Below are 19,509 nucleotides of genomic sequence, written 5' to 3'. Positions count from 1 at the left end.
TATCACAGAGAAACCCCCTGTCCCTGACACAAGGGTACATATGTATAAGGTAAAGAAACCTGAGGTAACCTTTCCCCCATCTCATGAACGAGTTATTGGAAAGGCTTGGGAATCTCCAGACAAGAAACTACAGATTCCCAAAAGGATTCTTAGGGTGTATCCTTTCCCGACTAAGGACAGGATACGGTGAGAATCTTCCCCAAGGGGGGAAAAAAGCGTGGACACGCTTATCCAAAAGAGTAAAGCTGCTATCCCAAGATATGGCTACCCTCAGGGATCCTGCTGATCGCAAACAGCAGGCTCCCTTAAAGTCCATTTACACACATTCTAGTACCTTACTCAGACCGGCAATAGTATCTGCTGGAGTTTGTAACGCTGTAGCAGCGTGGATAGGTACCTTATCGACGGAAATTGATACCCTGGATAAGGGTACCATTTTATTGACCCGGGGTCATATTAACGATGCTGTCTTATATATGAGAGATGCTCAAAGAGACATTGGCCTACTGGGTTCTAGAATCAACGCTATGTCGATTTTTGCTAGACGAGTCCTATGGACCCGGAAATAGACAGGTGATGCCGACTCAAAGAGGCATATGGAGGTTTTACCTTACAAGGGTGAGGAATTGTTTGGGGAAGGTCTCTCGGACCTGGTCTCCACAGCTACAGCTGGTAAATCAAAATTTTTGCCTTATATTCCCTCACAGCCTAAGAAAGCACGACATTATCAGATGCAGTCCTTTCGGTCACAGAGAAACAAGAAAGTACGAGGTGCGTCCTTTCTTGCCAGAGGTAAGGGCAGAGGAAAGAAGCTGCACAACACAGCTAGTTCCCAGGAACGGAAGTCCTCCCCGGCCTCTACAAAATCCACCGCATGACGCTGGGGCTCCGCTAAGGGAATCTGCCCCAGTGGGGGCACGTCTTCGACTTTTCAGCCACATCTGGGTTCACTCACAGGTGTATCCCTGGGCAATAGAAATTGTTTCTCAGGGTTACAAGCTGGAATTCGAAGAGGTGCCTCCTCGCCGGTTTTCAAATCTGCCCTGGACTTCTTCCCCAGAAAGGGAGATAATGGTAAATTCAATTCACAAATTGTGTCTTCAACAGGTGGTGGTCAAGGTTTCCCTACTTCAACAAGGGAGGGGATATTACTCAACCCTGTTTGTAGTCCCGAAACCGGACGGTTCGGTCAGACCCAATTTAAATTTAAAATCCCTGAACCTATACTTGAAAAGGTTCAAGTTCAAGATGGAAACGCTCAGGGCGGTCATCGCCAGCCTGGAAGGGGGGGGGATTTTATGGTATCTCTGGACATAAAGGATGCGTACCTTCATGTTCCCATGTATCCATCTCATCAGGTGTACCTGAGATTTGCGGTACAGGATTGTCATTACCAATTTCAGACGTTGCCGTTTGGGCTTTCCACGGCCCCGAGAATTTTCACCAAGGTAATGGCGGAAATGATGGTGCTCCTGCGCAAGCAGGGTGTCACAATTATCCCGTACTTGGACGATCTCCTCATTAAAGCGAGATCAAGAGAGCAGTTGCTGAACAGCGTCTCACTTTCACTGAAGGTGTTACAGCAACACGGCTGGATTCTCAATATCCCGAAGTCGCAGTTGGTTCCTACGACTCGTCTGATCTTCTTGGGCATGATTCTGGATACAGACCAGAAAAGGGTTTATCTTCCGATAGAAAAAGCTCAGGAACTCATGACTCTGGTCAGGAACCTATTGAAGCCAAAACAGGTGTCAGTGCATCACTGCACTCGAGTCCTGGGAAAGATGGTGGCATCATATGAAGCCATTCCCTTCAGCAGGTTCCATGCGAGGACTTTCCAATGGGACCTACTGGACAAGTGGTCCGGGTCACATCTACAAATTCATCATTTGATCACCCTGTCCCCCAGAGCCAGGGTATCTCTCCTGTGGTGGCTGCAGAGTGCTCACATTCTAGAAGGCCGCAGGTTCGGCATTCAGGACTGGATCCTGGTGACCACGGATGCGAGCCTCCGAGGTTGGGGAGCAGTCACACTGGGAAGAAACTTCCAAGGTCGTTGGTCAAGTCAAGAGACTTGTCTTCACATCAACATCCTGGAACTGAGGGCCATATATAAAGCCCTAAGTCAAGCGGAGACCTTACTTCGCGACCAACCAGTTCTGATCCAGTCAGACAACATCACCACAGTGGCTCATGTAAAGCGCCAAGGCGGCACAAGGAGCAGAGTGGCAATGGCGGAAGCCGCCAGGAATCTTCGCTGGGCGGAAAACCATGTAAGCGCACTGACAGCAGTGTTCATTCCGGGAGTGGACAACTGGGAAACAGACTTCCTCAGCAGACACGACCTGCATCCAGGAGAGTGGGGACTTCATCAGGAAGTTTTCGCACAGATTGCAAGTCAGTGGGGACTGCCCCAGGTAGACATGATGGCGTCCCGCCTCAACAAAAAGCTACAGAGGTATTGTGCCAGATCAAAAGACCCTCAGGCGGTAGCTGTAGACGTCCTAGTGACACCGTGGTTGTTCCAGTCGGTCTATGTGTTTCCTCCTCTTCCTCTCATACCCAAGGTGTTGAGAATAATAAGAAAAAGAGGAGTGAGAACAATTCTCATTGTTCCAGATATGCCACGAAGGACCTGGTATCCGGATCTGCTGGACATGCTCACAGAAGATCCGTGGCCTCTTCCTCTACGACAGGACCTGTTATAACAGGGGCCCTGTCTGTTCCAAGACTTACTGCGGCTGCGTTTGACGGCATGGCGGTTGAACGCAAGATCCTAGCGGAAAAAGGCATTCCGGATGAGGTCATTCCTACGCTGATAAAGGCTAGGAAGGACGTGACAGCTAAACATCACCGTATATGTTCTTGGTGTGAGGCCAGGAATGCTCCTATGGAAGAATTCCATCTGGGCCGTTTCCTTCCCTTCCTACAGACTGGAATGAATTTGGGCCTAAAATTAGGCTCCATTAAGGTTCAGATTTCGGCCTTATCCATTTTCTTTCAAAAAGAATTGGCTTCTCTCCCAGAAGTACAGACTTTTGTGAAGGGAGTGCTGCATATTCAGCCTCCTTTTATACCTCCGGTGACCTTGAGTTTCCTTAAGTCGCACTGGTTTGAATCCCTTCAAATAGTGGAGTTAAAATATCTCACTTGGAAGGTGGTCATGATTTCTCTGACGTCCTATTGGATGCTGGGTACTCCGTAAGGACCATGGGGAATAGATGGGCTCCGCAGGAGACTGGGCACTCTTAAAAGAAAGATTAGGTACTATATCTGGTGTGCACTGACTCCTCCCTCTATGCCCCTCCTCCATACCTCAGTTAGAATCTGTGCCCGGCCAGAGCTGGATGCACCTAGTGGGCTCTCCTGAGCTAACTAGAAAAGAAAGTATTTGTTAGGTTTTTTAGTTTCAGTGAGATCTGCTGGCAACAGACTCACTGCTTCGAGGGACTGAGGGGAGAGAAGCAAACCTACCTGCTTGCAGCTAGCTTGTGCTTCTAAGGCTACTGGACACCATTAGCTCCAGAGGGATCGAATACAGGGCCCGATCTCGATCGTCCGTTCCTGGAGCCGCGCCGCCGTCCCCCTTGCAGAGCCAGAAGACGGAAGAATCCGAAGAAAAACGGCGGCTGAAGACTCCGGTCTACATTAAGGTAGCGCACAGCACTGCAGCTGTGCGCCATTGCTCCCACAGCACACCACACGCTCCGGTCACTGGTGGGTGCTGGGGGTGGGCGCCCTGGGCTGCAATAAGTATACCTTTTGGCAAAACTGCACATAATACAGTTATAAACTGAATATGTGCATAATCCCCCGTTATTAACATTAAAAAAGCGGGAGAAGCCCGCCGCGGAGGGGGCGGGGCTTTCTCCCTCAGCACACCGGCGCCATTTTCTCTTCACAGCTCCGCTGGAAGGACGCTCCCCAGGCTCTCCCCTGCAGTATACACTACAACAAGGGTAAAAAAGAAAGGGGGGGGCACATAAATTTAGGCGCAAAAAGGTGATATAAGCAGCTATTGGGGGAAAAATTCACTCTTTGATAGTGTAAATCCCTCTGTTATATAGCGCTCTGGTGTGTGCTGGCATACTCTCTCTCTGTCTCCCCAAAGGACTTTGTGGGGTCCTGTCCTCAGTCAGAGCATTCCCTGTGTGTGCGGTGTGTCGGTACGGCTGTGTCGTCATGTTTGATGAGGAGGCTTACGTGGAGGCGGAGCAGGAGCCGATAAGCGCGATGTCGCCCCCTACGGGGCCGACACCGGAGTGGATGGATATGTGGAAGGTATTAACCGACAGTGTCAACTCCTTACATAAAAGGTTTGATGACGTAGCAGCCTTGGGACAGCCGGCATCTCAGCCCGCGCCTGCCCAGGCGTCTCAGAGACCATCAGGGGCTCAAAAACGCCCGCTACCTCAGATGGCAGACACAGATGTCGACACGGAGTCTGACTCCAGTGTAGACGAGGATGAGACAAGTGTACAGTCCACAAGGGCCATCAGATGCATGATTACGGCAATGAAAAATGTGTTGCACATTTCTGACATTAACCCGGTTTCCACTAAAAAGGGTATTATGTTTGGGGAGAAAAAGCAGCCAGTGACTTTTCCCCCATCTGATGAGTTAAATGAACTGTGTGAAGAAGCGTGGTGTTCCCCCGATAAGAAACTAGTGATTTCTAAGAGGTTACTGATGGCGTACCCTTTCCCGCCAACGGACAGGTTACGTTGGGAGACATCCCCTAAGGTGGACAAGGCGCTCACACGCTTATCTAAAAGGGTGGCACTGCCGTCTCAGGATACGGCCGCCCTAAAGGAGCCTGCAGATAGAAAGCAGGAGGCTATCCTGAAGTCTGTATATACACACTCGGGTACTAAACTGAGACCTGCAATTGCTTCAGCATGGATGTGTAGTGCTGCAGCAGCGTGGTCTGATACCCTGTCAGATAACATTGATACCCTCGACAGGGATACTATTTTGCTAACCATAGAGCATATAAAAGACGTCTTATATATGAGGGATGCGCAGAGGGACATTTGCCGACTGGCATCTAGAATTAATGCAATGTCCATTTCTGCCAGGAGAGTATTATGGACTCTGCAGTGGACAGGTGATGCTGATTCTAAAAGGCACATGGAGGTTTTGCCTTATAAGGGTGAGGAATTGTTTGGGGACGGTCTCTCGGACCGCGTTTCCACAGCAACAGCTGGGAAGTCGACTTTTTTTACCTCAGGTTCCCTCACAGCCTAAGAAAGCACCGTATTATCAAGTACAGTCCTTTCGGCCTCAGAAAGGCAAGCGGGTCAGAGGCGCGTCCTTTCTGCCCAAAGGCAGGGGTAGAGGGAAAAAGCTGCACCAGACAGCCAGTTCCCAGGAACAAAAATCCTCCCCTGCTTCCACTAAGTCCACCGCATGATGCTGGGGCTCCACAGGTGGAGCCAGGTGCGGTGGTGGCGCGTCTCCGGAACTTCAGCGACTAGTGGGTTCGCTCACAGGTGGATCTCTGGGTTCTACAAGTGGTATCTCAGGGATACAAGCTGGAGTTTGAGGCGACTCCCCCTCGCCGTTACCTCAAATCAGCCTTGCCAGCTGCTCCCAGAGAAAGGGAGGTAGTACTGGCGGCAATTCACAAGCTGTACCTTCAGCAGGTGATAATCAAAGTTCCCCTCCTTCAACAGGGACGGGGTTACTATTCCACAATGTTTGTGGTACCGAAACCAGACGGTTCGGTGAGACCCATTCTAAATTTGAAATCCTTGAACACTTATATAAGGAAGTTCAAGTTCAAAATGGAATCGCTCAGGGCGGTTATTGCAAGCCTGGAAGAGGGGGATTTTATGGTGTCGCTGGACATCAAGGATGCTTACCTGCATGTCCCCATTTACCCATCTCACCAGGAGTACCTCAGGTTTGTGGTACAGGACTGTCATTACCAATTCCAGACGTTGCCGTTTGGTCTGTCCACGGCACAGAGGGTATTTACCAAGGTTTTGGCCGAAATGATGATACTCCTTCGAAAGAAGGGAGTTCCCGTACTTGGACGATCTCCTTATAAAGGCGAGGTCCAGGGAGCAGTTGTTCGTCGGAGTAGCACTATCTCGGGAAGTGCTACAACAGCACGGCTGGATTCTGAATATCCCAAAGTCGCAGCTGATTCCTACGATGCGTCTGCTGTTCTTGGGCATGATTCTGGACACAGAACAGAAGAAGGTGTTTCTCCCGGAGGAGAAGGCCCAGGAATTATCATCTCTGGTCAGGGACCTCCTGAAACCTAAACAGGTGTCGGTGCATCACTGCACGCGAGTCCTGGGAAAGATGGTGGCTTCTTACGAAGCAATTCCCTTCGGCAGGTTCCATGCAAGGATCTTTCAGTGGGATCTGTTAGACAAGTGGTCCGGATCGCATCTTCAGATGCATCGGTTGTTCACCCTGTCCCCGAGGGCCAGGGTGTCTCTGCTGTGGTGGCTGCAGAGTGCTCATCTTCTCGAGGGCCGCAGATTCGGCATACAGGACTGGGTCCTGGTGACCACGGATGCAAGCCTCCGAGGTTGGGGGCCAGTCACTCAGGGAAGAAACTTCCAAGGACAGTGGTCGAGTCAGGAGACTTCCCTACACATAAATATTCTGGAACTAAGGGCCATTTACAATGCCCTGAGTCAAGCAGAACCCCTGCTTCAAAACCAATCGGTGCTGATTCAGTCAGACAACATCACGGCGGTCGCCCATGTAAACAGACAGGGCGGCACAAGAAGCAGGATGGCAATGGCAGAAGCCACAAGGATTCTTCGATGGGCGGAGAATCACGTGCTAGCACTGTCAGCAGTGTTCATTCCGGGAGTGGACAACTGGGAAGCAGACTTCCTCAGCAGGCACGACCTCCACCCGGGAGAGTAGGGACTTCATCCAGGAGTCTTCAAGCTGATTGTAAATCGTTGGGAACGGCCACAGGTGGACATGATGGCGTCCCGCCTCAATAAAAAGCTAAAAAGATATTGCGCCAGGTCAAGGGACCCTCAGGCGATAGCTGTGGACGCTCTAGTGACACCGTGGGTGTACCAGTCGGTTTATGTGTTCCCTCCTCTTCCTCTCATACCCAAGGTAGTGAGGATAATAAGAAAGAGAGGAGTAAGAACTATACTCATCATTCCGGACTGGCCAAGAAGAACTTGGTACCCAGAACTACAAGAAATGATCTCAGAGGACCCATGGCCTCTGCCGCTCCGACAGGACCTGCTACAGCAGGGGCCCTGTCTGTTCCAAGACTTACCGCGGCTGCGTTTGACGGCATGGCGGTTGAACGCCGGATCCTAATGGAAAAGGGCATTCCAGATGAAGTCATTCCTACGCTGATAAAAGCTAGAAAGGATGTGACAGCAAAACATTATCACCGCATATGGCGAAAATATGTTGCTTGGTGTGAGGCCAGGAAGGCCCCAACAGAGGAATTTCATCTGGGTCGATTTCTGCACTTCCTACAGTCAGGAGTGACTATGGGCCTAAAATTGGGATCCATTAAAGTCCAGATTTCGGCCCTGTCTATTTTCTTTCAAAAAGAACTGGCTTCACTGCCTGAAGTTCAGACGTTTGTTAAGGGAGTCCTGCATATTCAGCCCCCTTTTGTGCCTCCAGTGGCACCTTGGGATCTCAACGTTGTGTTGGATTTCCTAAAATCACATTGGTTTGAGCCACTTAAGACCGTGGAGCTAAAATATCTCACGTGGAAGGTGGTCATGCTGTTGGCCTTAGCTTCGGCCAGGCGTGTGTCAGAATTGGCGGCTTTGTCATGTAAAAGCCCATATCTGATTTTCCATATGGACAGGGCAGAATTGAGGACTCGTCCCCAATTTCTTCCTAAGGTGGTATCAGCGTTTCATTTGAACCAACCTATTGTGGTGCCTGCGGCTACTCGGGACTTGGAGGATTCCAAGTTGCTGGACGTAGTCCGGGTCCTGAAAATCTATGTTTCCAGGACGGCTATAATCAGAAAAACTGACTCGCTATTTATCCTGCATGCACCCAACAAGCTGGGTGCTCCTGCTTCTAAGCAGACTATTGCTCGCTGGATCTGTAGCACGATTCAGCTTGCACATTCTGCGGCTGGACTGCCGCATCCTAAATCCGTAAAAGCCCATTCCACGAGGAAGGTGGGCTCTTCTTGGGCGGCTGCCCGAGGGGTCTCGGCTTTACAACTTTGCCGAGCTGCTACTTGGTCGGGTTCAAACACTTTTGCAAAATTCAACAAGTTTGATACCCTGGCTGAGGAGGACCTTGAGTTTGCTTATTCGGTGCTGCAGAGTCATCCGCACTCTCCCGCCCGTTTGGGAGCTTTGGTATAATCCCCATGGTCCTTACGGAGTACCCAGCATCCACTAGACGTCAGAGAAAATAAGAATTTACTCACCGGTAATTCTATTTTTCGTAGTCCGTAGTGGATGCTGGGAGCTCGTCCCAAGTGTGGACTCTCGGCAATACATGTATATAGTTATTTCTTAACTAAAGGGTTATTGTTATGAGCCATCTGTTGAATGAGGCTCCGTTATTGTTCATACTGTTAACTGGGTATAGTTATCACAAGTTGTACGGTGTGATTAGTGTGGCTGGTATGAGTCTTACCCTGGATTCCAAATCCTTTCCTAGTAATGTCAGCTCTTCCGGGCACAGTTTCCCTAACTGAGGTCTGGAGGAGGGGCATAGAGGGAGGAGTCAGTGCACACCAGGTCTGCTTCTCTCTCTCCTCAGTCCCACGATACAGGGAGCCTGTTGCCAGCAGTGCTCCCTGAAAATAAAAAACCTAACAAAATTATTTTTCAGAGAAACACAGGAGAGCTCCCCTGTAATGCACCCAAATCTCCTCTGGGCACAGGATCTAACTGAGGTCTGGAGGAGGGGCATAGAGGGAGGAGCCAGTGCACACCCATTCTAAAATTCTTTATAGTGCCCAGTCTCCTGCGGAGCCCGTCTATTCCCCATGGTCCTTACGGAGTACCCAGCATCCACTACTGACTATGAGAAATAGAATTACCGGTGAGTAAATTCTTATTATTAGCCTTGGCTTCGGCTAGGCGAGTATCGGAATTGGCGGCTTTGTCTCATAAAAGCCCCTATCTGGTTTTCCATATGGATAGAGCGGAATTGCGGACCCGTCCTCAATTCTTGCCTAAGGTGGTGTCATCTTTTCATATGAACCAACCTATTGTGGTGCCTGTGGCTACACGTGACTTGGAGGATTCCGAGTCCCTTGATGTAGTAAGGGCTTTGAAAATTTATGTGGCTAGAACGGCTAGACTCAGAAAAACAGAAGCACTGTTTGTACTATATGCGGCCAACAAGGTTGGCGCCCCTGCTTCAGAGCAGACTATTGCTCGCTGGATCTGTAACACGATTCAGCAGGCGCATTCTACGGCTGGATTGCCGTTACCAAAATCGGTTAAGGCCCATTCCACTAGGAAGGTGGGCTCGTCTTGGGCGGCTGCCCGAGGGGTCTCGACACTACAACTATGCCGAGCTGCTACTTGGTCGGGTTCAAACACCTTTTGCAAAGTTCTATAAGTTTGATACCCTGGCTGAGGAGGACCTCCTGTTTGCTCAATCGGTGCTGCAGAGTCATCCGCACTCTCCCGCCCGTTTGGGAGCTTTGGTATAATCCCCATGGTCCTTACGGAGTCCCCAGCATCCTCTAGGACGTAAGAGAAAATAAGATTTTAAACCTACCGGTAAATCTCTTTCTCGTAGTCCGTAGAGGAAGCTGGGCGCCCGTCCCAAGTGCGGACTACTTTTGCAAGACTTGTATATAGTTTTGCTTGCATAAGGGTTATGTTATAGTTTTCATCGGTCTTGGACTGATGCTATGTTGTTTTCATACTGTTAACTGGTTAGTATATCACAAGTTATACGGTGTGATTGGTATGAATCTTGCCCTTGGATTAACAAAAATCCTTTCCTCGTACTGTCCGTCTCCTCTGGGCAAAGTTTCTCTAACTGAGGTCTGGAGGAGGGGCATAGAGGGAGGAGCCAGTGCACACCCATACCTAAAGTCTTTCTTAAAGTGCCCATGTCTCCTGCAGAGCCCGTCTATCCCTTTGGTCCTTACGGAGTACCCAGCATCCTCTACGGACTACGAGAAAAAGATTTACCGGTAGGTTTAAAATCTTATTTGAAAGCAGGTGTATATTTTACATATAAATTCTTTTAAGAGTCAGACAGAACAAACCTCCATGTGCGCACATATATTGTATTGCAAGAAAGGATATAATTTTATTTTATTTGTCTGTTCTAGGATCTCTAAGGGACAGACCCCCTAGGGTGAATATAAACATAGAAGTCCTCGGACAGGCTTATCATGGTGGCTGCACCACTATTAGAGATGTTATACTTGCTGTTGGAAATCTCTCCCTCATTTTGCAGGAAACAGAAGCTTAGGAAAACATAGCAGTTGTAGCTGAGGCCAGTTTTAGCTCCCCCTCAGTTGCAGGTAATACGAATTTTCAATTAAGAAGTGGTTTTTCTGTAAAACAACTTCCAGAAGTAACAACAAAAAAATCAATATTGGGACCTTTGTAGTATGGGCTGGCGGAGACGAGCGCTCGAACAGAGTCCAAACCATCACTATGTTTAATGTTGTACAAGCTGGTTATATCAAGGGTTACCAACAAACAGGATTTAGGTAAATTATCCAATTTTTTGTTTTTGGCTACATGTTGCCATGGTCGCCATGTTAGTCGCTACCAACTGCGGTCTTCTGATCTATTTTACCAAGGAAACTTTAAGTTTTCCATGGTTGTGGTATTGTAGGGTCATGGATCATTGTATTCCAGGCTATCTGCTGCGTGTTTATATATTTTTTGGTTGCCCTGACACGCGGGATGCTCACCGGTCTGTTTCCTGTTGCTTAGTGATGCGGCCGATACATCCTGTTCGGCCGCGTCCCTTCCGGTCACGTGGGACCCGCATTGTTGCTGGGTTGCTAAGACAACTTGATACTGCATACTGTTTTGACCCGTGCGTGTACTTCCTGTCACGTAGAAATGGGGATGCAGGTGCAGTTTGTTACACGCATGTGAGTCTATTGATTTAATTGCTTCATGTGTATATAGAGGATGGCTGCACAATGGTTTGTTATGCTCATGACTAAGGTGCAGTTGTAGCACCGAAAAAGCTCTGCTAAACCTTTTGGGATGACCGGTATTGTTTTACCACCCTGACATCTGCTGGATAAGTACTCTTTTTTTTCTCTGACGTCCTAGTGGATGCTGGGAACTCCGTAAGGACCATGGGGAACAGCGGCTCCGCAGGAGACTGGGCACAAAAGTAAAGCTTTAGGACTACCTGGTGTGCACTGGCTCCTCCCCCCATGACCCCCCTCCAAGCCTCAGTTAGATTTTTGTGCCCGGCCGAGAAGGGTGCACACTAGGGGCTCTCCTGAGCTTCTTAGTGAAAGTTTAGTTTTAGGTTTTTTATTTTCAGTGAGACCTGCTGGCAACAGGCTCACTGCATCGAGGGACTAAGGGGAGAAGAAGCGAACTCACCTGCGTGCAGAGTGGATTGGGCTTCTTAGGCTACTGGACACCATTAGCTCCAGAGGGACCGAACACAGGCCCAGCCTCGGAGCTCGGTCCCAGAGCCGCGCCGCCGGCCCCCTTACAGAGCCAGAAGCAAGAAGAGGTCCGGAAAAATCGGCGGCAGAAGACATCCTGTCTTCACCAAGGTAGCGCACAGCACTGCAGCTGTGCGCCATTGCTCCTCAGCACACTTCACACTTCGGTCACTGAGGGTGCAGGGCGCTAGGGGGGGGCGCCCTGAGCAGCAATAAAAACACCTTGGCTGGCGAAAATACATCACATATAGCCCCCAGGGCTATATGGATGAATTTTAACCCCTGCCAGATTCCACAGAAAAACGGGAGAAAAGGCCGCCGAGAAAGGGGCGGAGCCTATCTCCTCAGCACACTGGCGCCATTTTCTCTCACAGCTCCGTTGGAGGGAAGCTACCTGGCTCTCCCCTGCAGTTACTACACTACAGAAAGGGGTTAAAAAAGAGAGGGGGGCACTAATTAGGCGCAGTATAACAATACAGCAGCTATAAGGGGAAAAACACTTATATAAGGTTATCCCTGTATATATATATATATATATATATATATATATGGCGCTCTGGTGTGTGCTGGCATACTCTCCCTCTGTCTCCCCAAAGGGCTAGTGGGGTCCTGTCCTCTATCAGAGCATTCCCTGTGTGTGTGCTGGGTGTTGGTACGTTTTGTCGACATGTATGAGGAGGTAAATGAGGTGGAGGCGGAGCAATTGCCTGTAACAGAGATGTCACCCCCTAGGGAGTCGACACCTGAGTGGATGAGCTTATGGAAGGAATTATGTGACAGTGTCAGCTCTTTACAAAAGATTGATGACATGAGACAGCCGGCGACTCAGCCTGTGCCTGTCCAGGTGTCTCAAAAGCCATCTGGGGCTCTAAAACGCCCGTTACCGCAGATGGCAGATACAGACGCCGACACGGATACTGACTCCAGTGTCGACGATTAAGAGACGAATGTGACTTCCAGTAGGGCCACACGTTACATGATTGAGGCTATGGAAAATGTTTTTACACATTTCTGATAATACCAGTACCACTAAAAAGGGTATTATGTTGGGTGAGAAAAAACTGCCTGTAGTTTTTCCTGCATCTGAGGAATTAAATGAAGTGTGTGATGATGCGTGGGTTTCCCCCGATAAAAACTGTTAATTCCTAAAAAGTTATTAGCATCATACCCCTTCCCGCCAGAGGATAGGGCACGTTGGGAAACACCCCTTAGGGTGAATAAAGCGCTCACACGCTTGTCTAAACAGGTGGCACTACCGTCCCCGGATACGGCCGCCCTTAAGGAACCTGCTGACAGAAAGCAGTAAAATATCCTAAAATGTATATACACTCACACGGGTGTGATACTGCGACCAGCAATCGCCTCAGCCTGGATGTGCAGTGCTGGGGTGGCTTGGTCGGATTCCCTGACTGACAATATTGATACCCTAGATAGGGACAGTATATTACTAACTATAGAGCATTTTAAAGGATGCATTTCTATATATGCGTGATGCACAGAGGGATATTTGTCGACTGGCATCAAGAGTAAGTGCGCTGTCCATTTCTGCCAGAAGAGGGTTATGGACAAGACAGTGGTCAGGTGATGCTGATTCCAAAAGGCATATGGAAGTATCGCCTTATAAAAGGGAGGAGTTATTTGGGGTAGGTCTAACAGACCTGGTGGCCACGGCAACGGCTGGAAAATCCACATTTTTACCCCAGGTAGCTTCTCAACCTAAGAAGACGCCATATTATCAGGCGCAGTCCTTTCGGCCCCATAAGGACAAGCGGGCAAAAGGCGCTTCATTTCTGCCCCGTGGCAGAGGGAGAGGGAAAAGGCTGCAGTAAACAGCCAATTCCCAGGAACCAAAGCCCTCTCCCGCCTCCGCAAAGTCCTCAGCATGACGCTGGGGCTTTACAAGCGGTCTCGGGCACGGTGGGGGCCCGTCTCAAGAAATTCGAGATGTCTCCCCCTCGCCGTTTCATAGAGTCTGCTTTACCGACGTCTCCCTCAGACAGGGAGACAGTATTGCAAGCCATTCACAGGCTGTATTCCCAGCAGGTGATAATCAAGGTACCCCTCCTGCAACAGGGAAAGGGGTACTATTCCACACTCTTTGTGGTACCGAAGCCGGACGGCTCGGTGAGACCAATTTTAAATCTAAAATCCTTGAACACTTACATACAAAGGTTCAAATTCAAGATGGAGTCACTCAGAGCAGTGATTGCAAACCTGGAAGAAGGGGACTATATGGTCTCTCTGGACATCAAAGATGCTTACCTACATGTCCCAATTTACCCTTCTCACCAAGGGTACCTCAGGTTTGTGGTACAGAACTGTCACTATCAGTTTCAGACGCTGCCGTTTGGATTGTCCACGGCACCCCGGGTCTTTACCAAGGTAATGGCCGAAATGATGATACTCCTTCGAAAGAAGGGAGTTTTAGTTATCCCTTACTTGGACGATCTCCTGATAAGGGCAAGATCCAGGGAACAGTTGGAAGTCGGGGTAGCACTATCTCAGATAGTGCTGCGGCAGCACGGTTGGATTCTCAATATTCCAAAATCGTAGCTGATCCCGACGACACGTCTTCTATTCCTAGGGATGATCCTGGACACAGTCCAGAAAAAGGTGTTTTCTCCCGGAGGAGAAAGCCAGGGAGTTATCCGAACTAGTCAGAAACCTCCTAAAACCAGGCCAAGTGTCAGTGCATCAGTGCACAAGGGTCCTGGGAAAAATGGTGGCTTCCTACGAAGCAATTCCATTCGGCAGATTCCACGCAAGAACTTTCCAGTGGGACCTGCTGGACAAATGGTCCGGATCGCATCTTCAGATGCATCAGCGGATAACCCTGTCACCAAAGACAAGGGTGTCTCTCCTGTGTTGGTTGCAGAGTGCTCATCTTCTAGAGGGCCGCAGATTCGGCATTCAGGACTGGGTCCTGGTGACCACGGATGCCAGCCTGCGAGGCTGGGGAGCAGTCACACAGGGAAGAAATTTCCAGGGCTTGTGGTCAAGCCTGGAGACATCACTTCACATAAATATTTTGGAGCTAAGGGCCATTTACAATGCCCTAAGCCAAGCAAGACCTCTGCTTCAAGGTCAGCCGGTGCTGATCCAGTCGGACAACATCACGGCAGTCGCCCACGTAAACAGACAGGGCGGCACAAGAAGCAGGAGGGCAATGGCAGAAGCTGCAAGGATTTTTCGCTGGGCGGAAAATCATGTGATAGCACTGTCAGCAGTGTTCATTCCGGGAGTGGACAACTGGGAAGCAGACTTCCTCAGCAGGCACGACCTCCACCCGGGAGAGTGGGGACTTCACCCAGAAGTCTTCCACATGATTGTAAACCATTGGGAAAAACCAAAGGTGGACATGATGGCGTCCCGCCTAAACAAAAAATTGGACAGGTATTGCGCCAGGTCAAGGGACCCTCAGGCAATAGCTGTGGACGCTCTGGTAACACCGTGGGTGTACCAGTCAGTGTATGTGTTCCCTCCTCTTCCTCTCATACCAAAAGTACTGAGAATTATAAGACGGAGGGGAGTAAGAACTATACTCGTTGCTCCGGATTGGCCAAGAAGGACTTGGTACCCGGAACTTCAAGAGATGCTCACGGAGGACCCGTGGCCTCTACCTCTAAGAAGGGACCTGCTCCAGCAAGGACCCTGTCTATTCCAAGACTTACCGCGGCTGCGTTTGACGGCAGGGCGGTTGAACGCCGGATCATGAAGGAAAAAGGCATTCCGGATGAAGTCATCCCTACCCTGGTCAAGCCAGGAAGGATGTAACCGCAAAGCATTATCACCGCATTTGGCGAAAATATGTTGCGTGGTGCGAGGCCAGTAAGGCCCCGATGGAGGAATTTCAACTAGGTCGATTCCTGCATTTCCTGTAAACAGGAGTGTCTATGGGCCTAAAATTGGGGTCCATTAAGGTTCAAATTTCGGCCCTGTCAATTTTCTTCCAGAAAGAACTAGCTTCACTACCTGAAGTTCAGACGTCTGTAAAAGGGGTACTGCATATACAGCCTCCTTTTGTGCCTCCAGTGGCACCTTGGGATCTCAATGTAGTTTTGGGGTTCCTAAAGTCACATTGGTTTGAACCACTTGAATCTGTGGAGTTAAAATATCTCACATGGAAAGTGGTCATGTTGTTGGCCCTGGCCTCGGCCAGGCACGTGTCAGAATTGGCGGGCTTTATCCTGTAAAAGCCCTTATCTGATCTTCCATTCAGACAGGGCGGAATTGAGGAATCGTCCTCATTTTCTCCCTAAGGTGGTTTCAGTGTTTCATCTGAACCAACCTATTGTGGTACCTGCGGCTACTAGTGACTTGGAGGACTCCAAGTTGTGGGACGTAGTCAGGGCCTTGAAAATATGTTTCCAGGACGGCTAGAGTCAGGAAATCTGACTCGCTGTTTATCCTGTATGCACCCAACAAGCTGGGTGCTCCTGCTTCTAAGCAGACTATTGCTCGTTGGATTTGTAGTACAATTCAGCTTGCACATTCTGTGGCAGGCCTGCCACAGCCAAAATCTGTAAAGCCCATTCCACAAGGAAGGTGGGCTCATCTTGGGCGGCTGCCCGAGGGGTCTCGGCGTTACAACTTTGCCGAGCAGCTACTTGGTCAGGGGCAAACACGTTTGCTAAATTCTACAAATTTGATACCCTGGCTGAGGAGGACGTGGAGTTCTCTCATTCGGTGCTGCAGAGTCATCCGCACTCTCCCGCCCGTTTGGGAGCTTTGGTATAATCCCCATGGTCCTTACGGAGTTCCCAGCATCCACTAGGACGTCAGAGAAAATAAGAATTTACTTACCGATAATTCTATTTCTCGTAGTCCGTAGTGGATGCTGGGCGCCCATCCCAAGTGCGGATTGTCTGCAATACTTGTACATAGTTATTGTTACAAAAATCGGGTTATTATTGTTGTGAGCCATCTTTTCAGAGGCTCCTCTGTTATCATGCTGTTAACTGGGTTCAGATCACAGGTTGTACGGTGTGATTGGTGTGGCTGGTATGAGTCTTACCCGGGATTCAAAATCCTTCCTTATTGTGTACGCTCGTCCGGGCACAGTGTCCTAACTGAGGCTTGGAGGGGGGTCATGGGGGGAGGAGCCAGTGCACACCAGGTAGTCCTAAAGCTTTACTTTTGTGCCCAGTCTCCTGCGGAGCCGCTGTTCCCCATGGTCCTTACGGAGTTCCCAGCATCCACTACGGACTACGAGAAATAGAATTATCGGTAAGTAAATTCTTATTTTTTTTTTTCTCACGATGCTGCTTGATTGTGATTTAATCCAGTTTCCCATGCTTTGATGCACTTTATCTGAAATGCATTGCACTTTTTCATTGCTGTATGCATTAATAAATATCATGTGATTTTTTTATTTTTCAACTCAAATTGGATGTTGCTGGCTATGTTTGTCCATATTGCAACTTGTATGAGCCCTGCACTCCGTCTTTTGGACCTAACTGTGTGCTGCTAGCCTCATATCATATATATGTGTGTGTGTGTGTGTGTGTGTGTGTGTAAAATATATGTATGTATGTATGTATGTATATATATATATATATATATATATATATATCACAAAAAAACGGAAAATACTGCGCCACAAATTAAAATAAAGATAAAGACTCTGCAACCCAACATATATGGCTGTTCTTCCCAATATATAGGGTGTCTGCTGGTCCACCAAGTAATACTGGGATGGGTAATCCCTGAATTTAATTGAATTTAGAAAGGAAAAGGATGGGGGTAGCGACTACTGGTGTCTATAAATAAATGAAAAATACTTAAAACAATTAAAACATTTATTAAGAATTCACAATCTCTTTCTAAAAATGGGACACAAGGTAATTACACATTTAAAAAAAAAACATGACATAAAGTGCAAAAAGTTAAAGTGCTTGTCTGAGTCAGAGGTCAAATGCTGCCCAATGCGTTTAGTCATACAGACTTCATCAAGGGGTAAAGGCAGAGTGGGCCTGGGCTCATATTTATACCTGTTCTGCTCTTAACTCAATTATGACATCATATCCTGTTTAATAAAGGTCTATTTTTACTATGTAATAAACTTCTCATATAAATATAACTTCCTCCCTGTGGGCAGATGCTACAGCAAACCACATGAAAAACTAGTGTTTTGGAGCTTAAAATAATGTGTAGAACGTCTTTAAAAGTTCAGTTTCTGTGTATGGGGGCACTTCTGCCACACTTCCGGTGTCCGGGTGCATTGAAAGTCCGGAGCGTGTCACTTCCGCCCCACTTCTGGATCGTTGTCGCGCATGCGCACGCCTTCTCCTATGTCGAGGTCAGAGTGGAGCTTGAGCTGCTGCTGTGGATATGTCTCCTGCTGCGTCGACCATCTTTCATTAGGTCTCTCTATATGGTTTATGGCGATGGCCATTTTCTAGTAGTTTGTGGCACTCGTGATATGGGACCTTTTCACTTGTCCAGGGGCCGTTTCCATGGCAATTAGTGAGAAAAAAAAACACATTGTAAATTCTCATATACAGAAGTGCTAATATTGCAAGCGCTATGATTAATATTAGTAACATTTTGTCAAAAACCATGTATATATGGAACCAATATAGTATTATGTCTATTTAGAAGAAATACTGGTGATTGATAAGTATATAAATAAATATGCATGAAAAAATATAAATATATAGAGAAATATATATAAAAATATATAGAGATGGAGATTTAAAGAGGATTGTGATAGTGCCATGATAATTAACATTTTGAATTTCTCTGACGTCCTAGTGGATGCTGGGAACTCCGTAAGGACCATGGGGAATAGACGGGCTCCCCATTTTCTAAAGAAAAGATTAGGTACTATCTGGTGTGCACTGGCTCCTCCCTCTATGCCCCTCCTCCAGACCTCAGTTAGAATCTGTGCCCGGCCAAAGCTGGGTGCTCCTAGTGGGCTCTCCTGAGCTTGCTAGTAAAGAAAGTATTTATTAGGTTTTTTATTTTCAGTGAGCTTCTGCTTGCAGCTAGCTTGTGCTTCTTAGGCTACTGGACACCATTAGCTCCAGAGGGTTCGAATACAGGCACCTGTCCTCGATCGTCCGTTCCCGGAGCCGCGCCGCTGTCCCCCTTGCAGAGCCAGAAGAACAGAAGTTTGAAGACTATGAAATCGGCGGCAGAAGACTCCTGTCTTCATTTAAGGTAGCGCACAGCACCGCAGCTGTGCGCCATTGCTCCCAGCACACTTACACACTCCGGTCACTGCAGGGTGCAGGGCGCTGGGGGGGGGGGTTGGGGGGATGGGCGCCCTGGGCAGCAATTGAAGTACCTTTTGGCAATAAAAATACATATATACAGTCTGGCACTGTATATATGTAAAAACCGCCGCCATTATTTTTACACAGAAATCGGGACAGAAGCCCGCCACTGAGGGGGCGGGGCCTTCTTCCTCAGCACACCAGCGCCATTTTCCCTTCACAGCTCCGCTGGAAGCAGCTCCCCAGGCTCTCCCCTGCAGTATCCAGGTACAAGAAGGGTGAAAAAGAGAGGGGGGGCACATAAATTTAGGCGCAAATAAGACATATAAGGCAGCTATTGGGAAATCACTTATAAGTGAAAATCCCTGTGTTATATAGCGCTGTGGTGTGTGCTGGCATACTCTCTCTCTGTCTCCCCAAAGGACTTTGTGGGGTCCTGTCCTCAGTCTGAGCATTCCCTGTGTGTGTGCGGTGTGTCGGTACGGCTGTGTCGACATGTTTGATGAGGGTTACGTGGAGGCGGAGCAAGGGCAGATAAGTGTGGTGTCGCCCCCGTCGGGGCCGACACCTGATTGGATGGATATGTGGAAGGTCCTAAACGACAATGTAAACTCCTTACATAAAAGGTTTGATGACGCTGCAGCCTTGGGCCAGCCGGGGTCACAGCCCGCGCCTGCCCAGGCGACTCCGAAGCCGTCAGGG

The 19,509-nt window shown here is 48.7% G+C and overlaps 1 protein-coding gene across 6 annotated transcripts in view; it reads left to right on the top strand.

Moving 5' to 3' along the window:
- The window catches only part of UIMC1 (ubiquitin interaction motif containing 1), a 482,965-nt gene that overhangs the window by 186,070 nt on the left and 277,386 nt on the right, over nucleotides 1-19,509 (top strand). The window contains exon 1 of one of the 6 annotated variants that reach the window (XM_063927940.1): nucleotides 10,448-10,468. The exons of the other annotated variants lie outside the window; for them this stretch is intronic. The gene's annotated coding sequence lies outside the window, so the exon portion shown is untranslated. Of the gene's footprint in view, nucleotides 1-10,447; nucleotides 10,469-19,509 lie in introns of those variants that run through there. 6 annotated transcript variants of the gene reach the window in all.

Source organism: Pseudophryne corroboree, chromosome 6 (genome assembly GCF_028390025.1).
Source record: "Pseudophryne corroboree isolate aPseCor3 chromosome 6, aPseCor3.hap2, whole genome shotgun sequence".
In the NCBI taxonomy this organism is placed as follows: domain Eukaryota; kingdom Metazoa; phylum Chordata; class Amphibia; order Anura; family Myobatrachidae; genus Pseudophryne; species Pseudophryne corroboree.
Note: the sequence above shows the minus strand (reverse complement) of the source record. Positions and strands in the feature narration are given on the sequence as shown.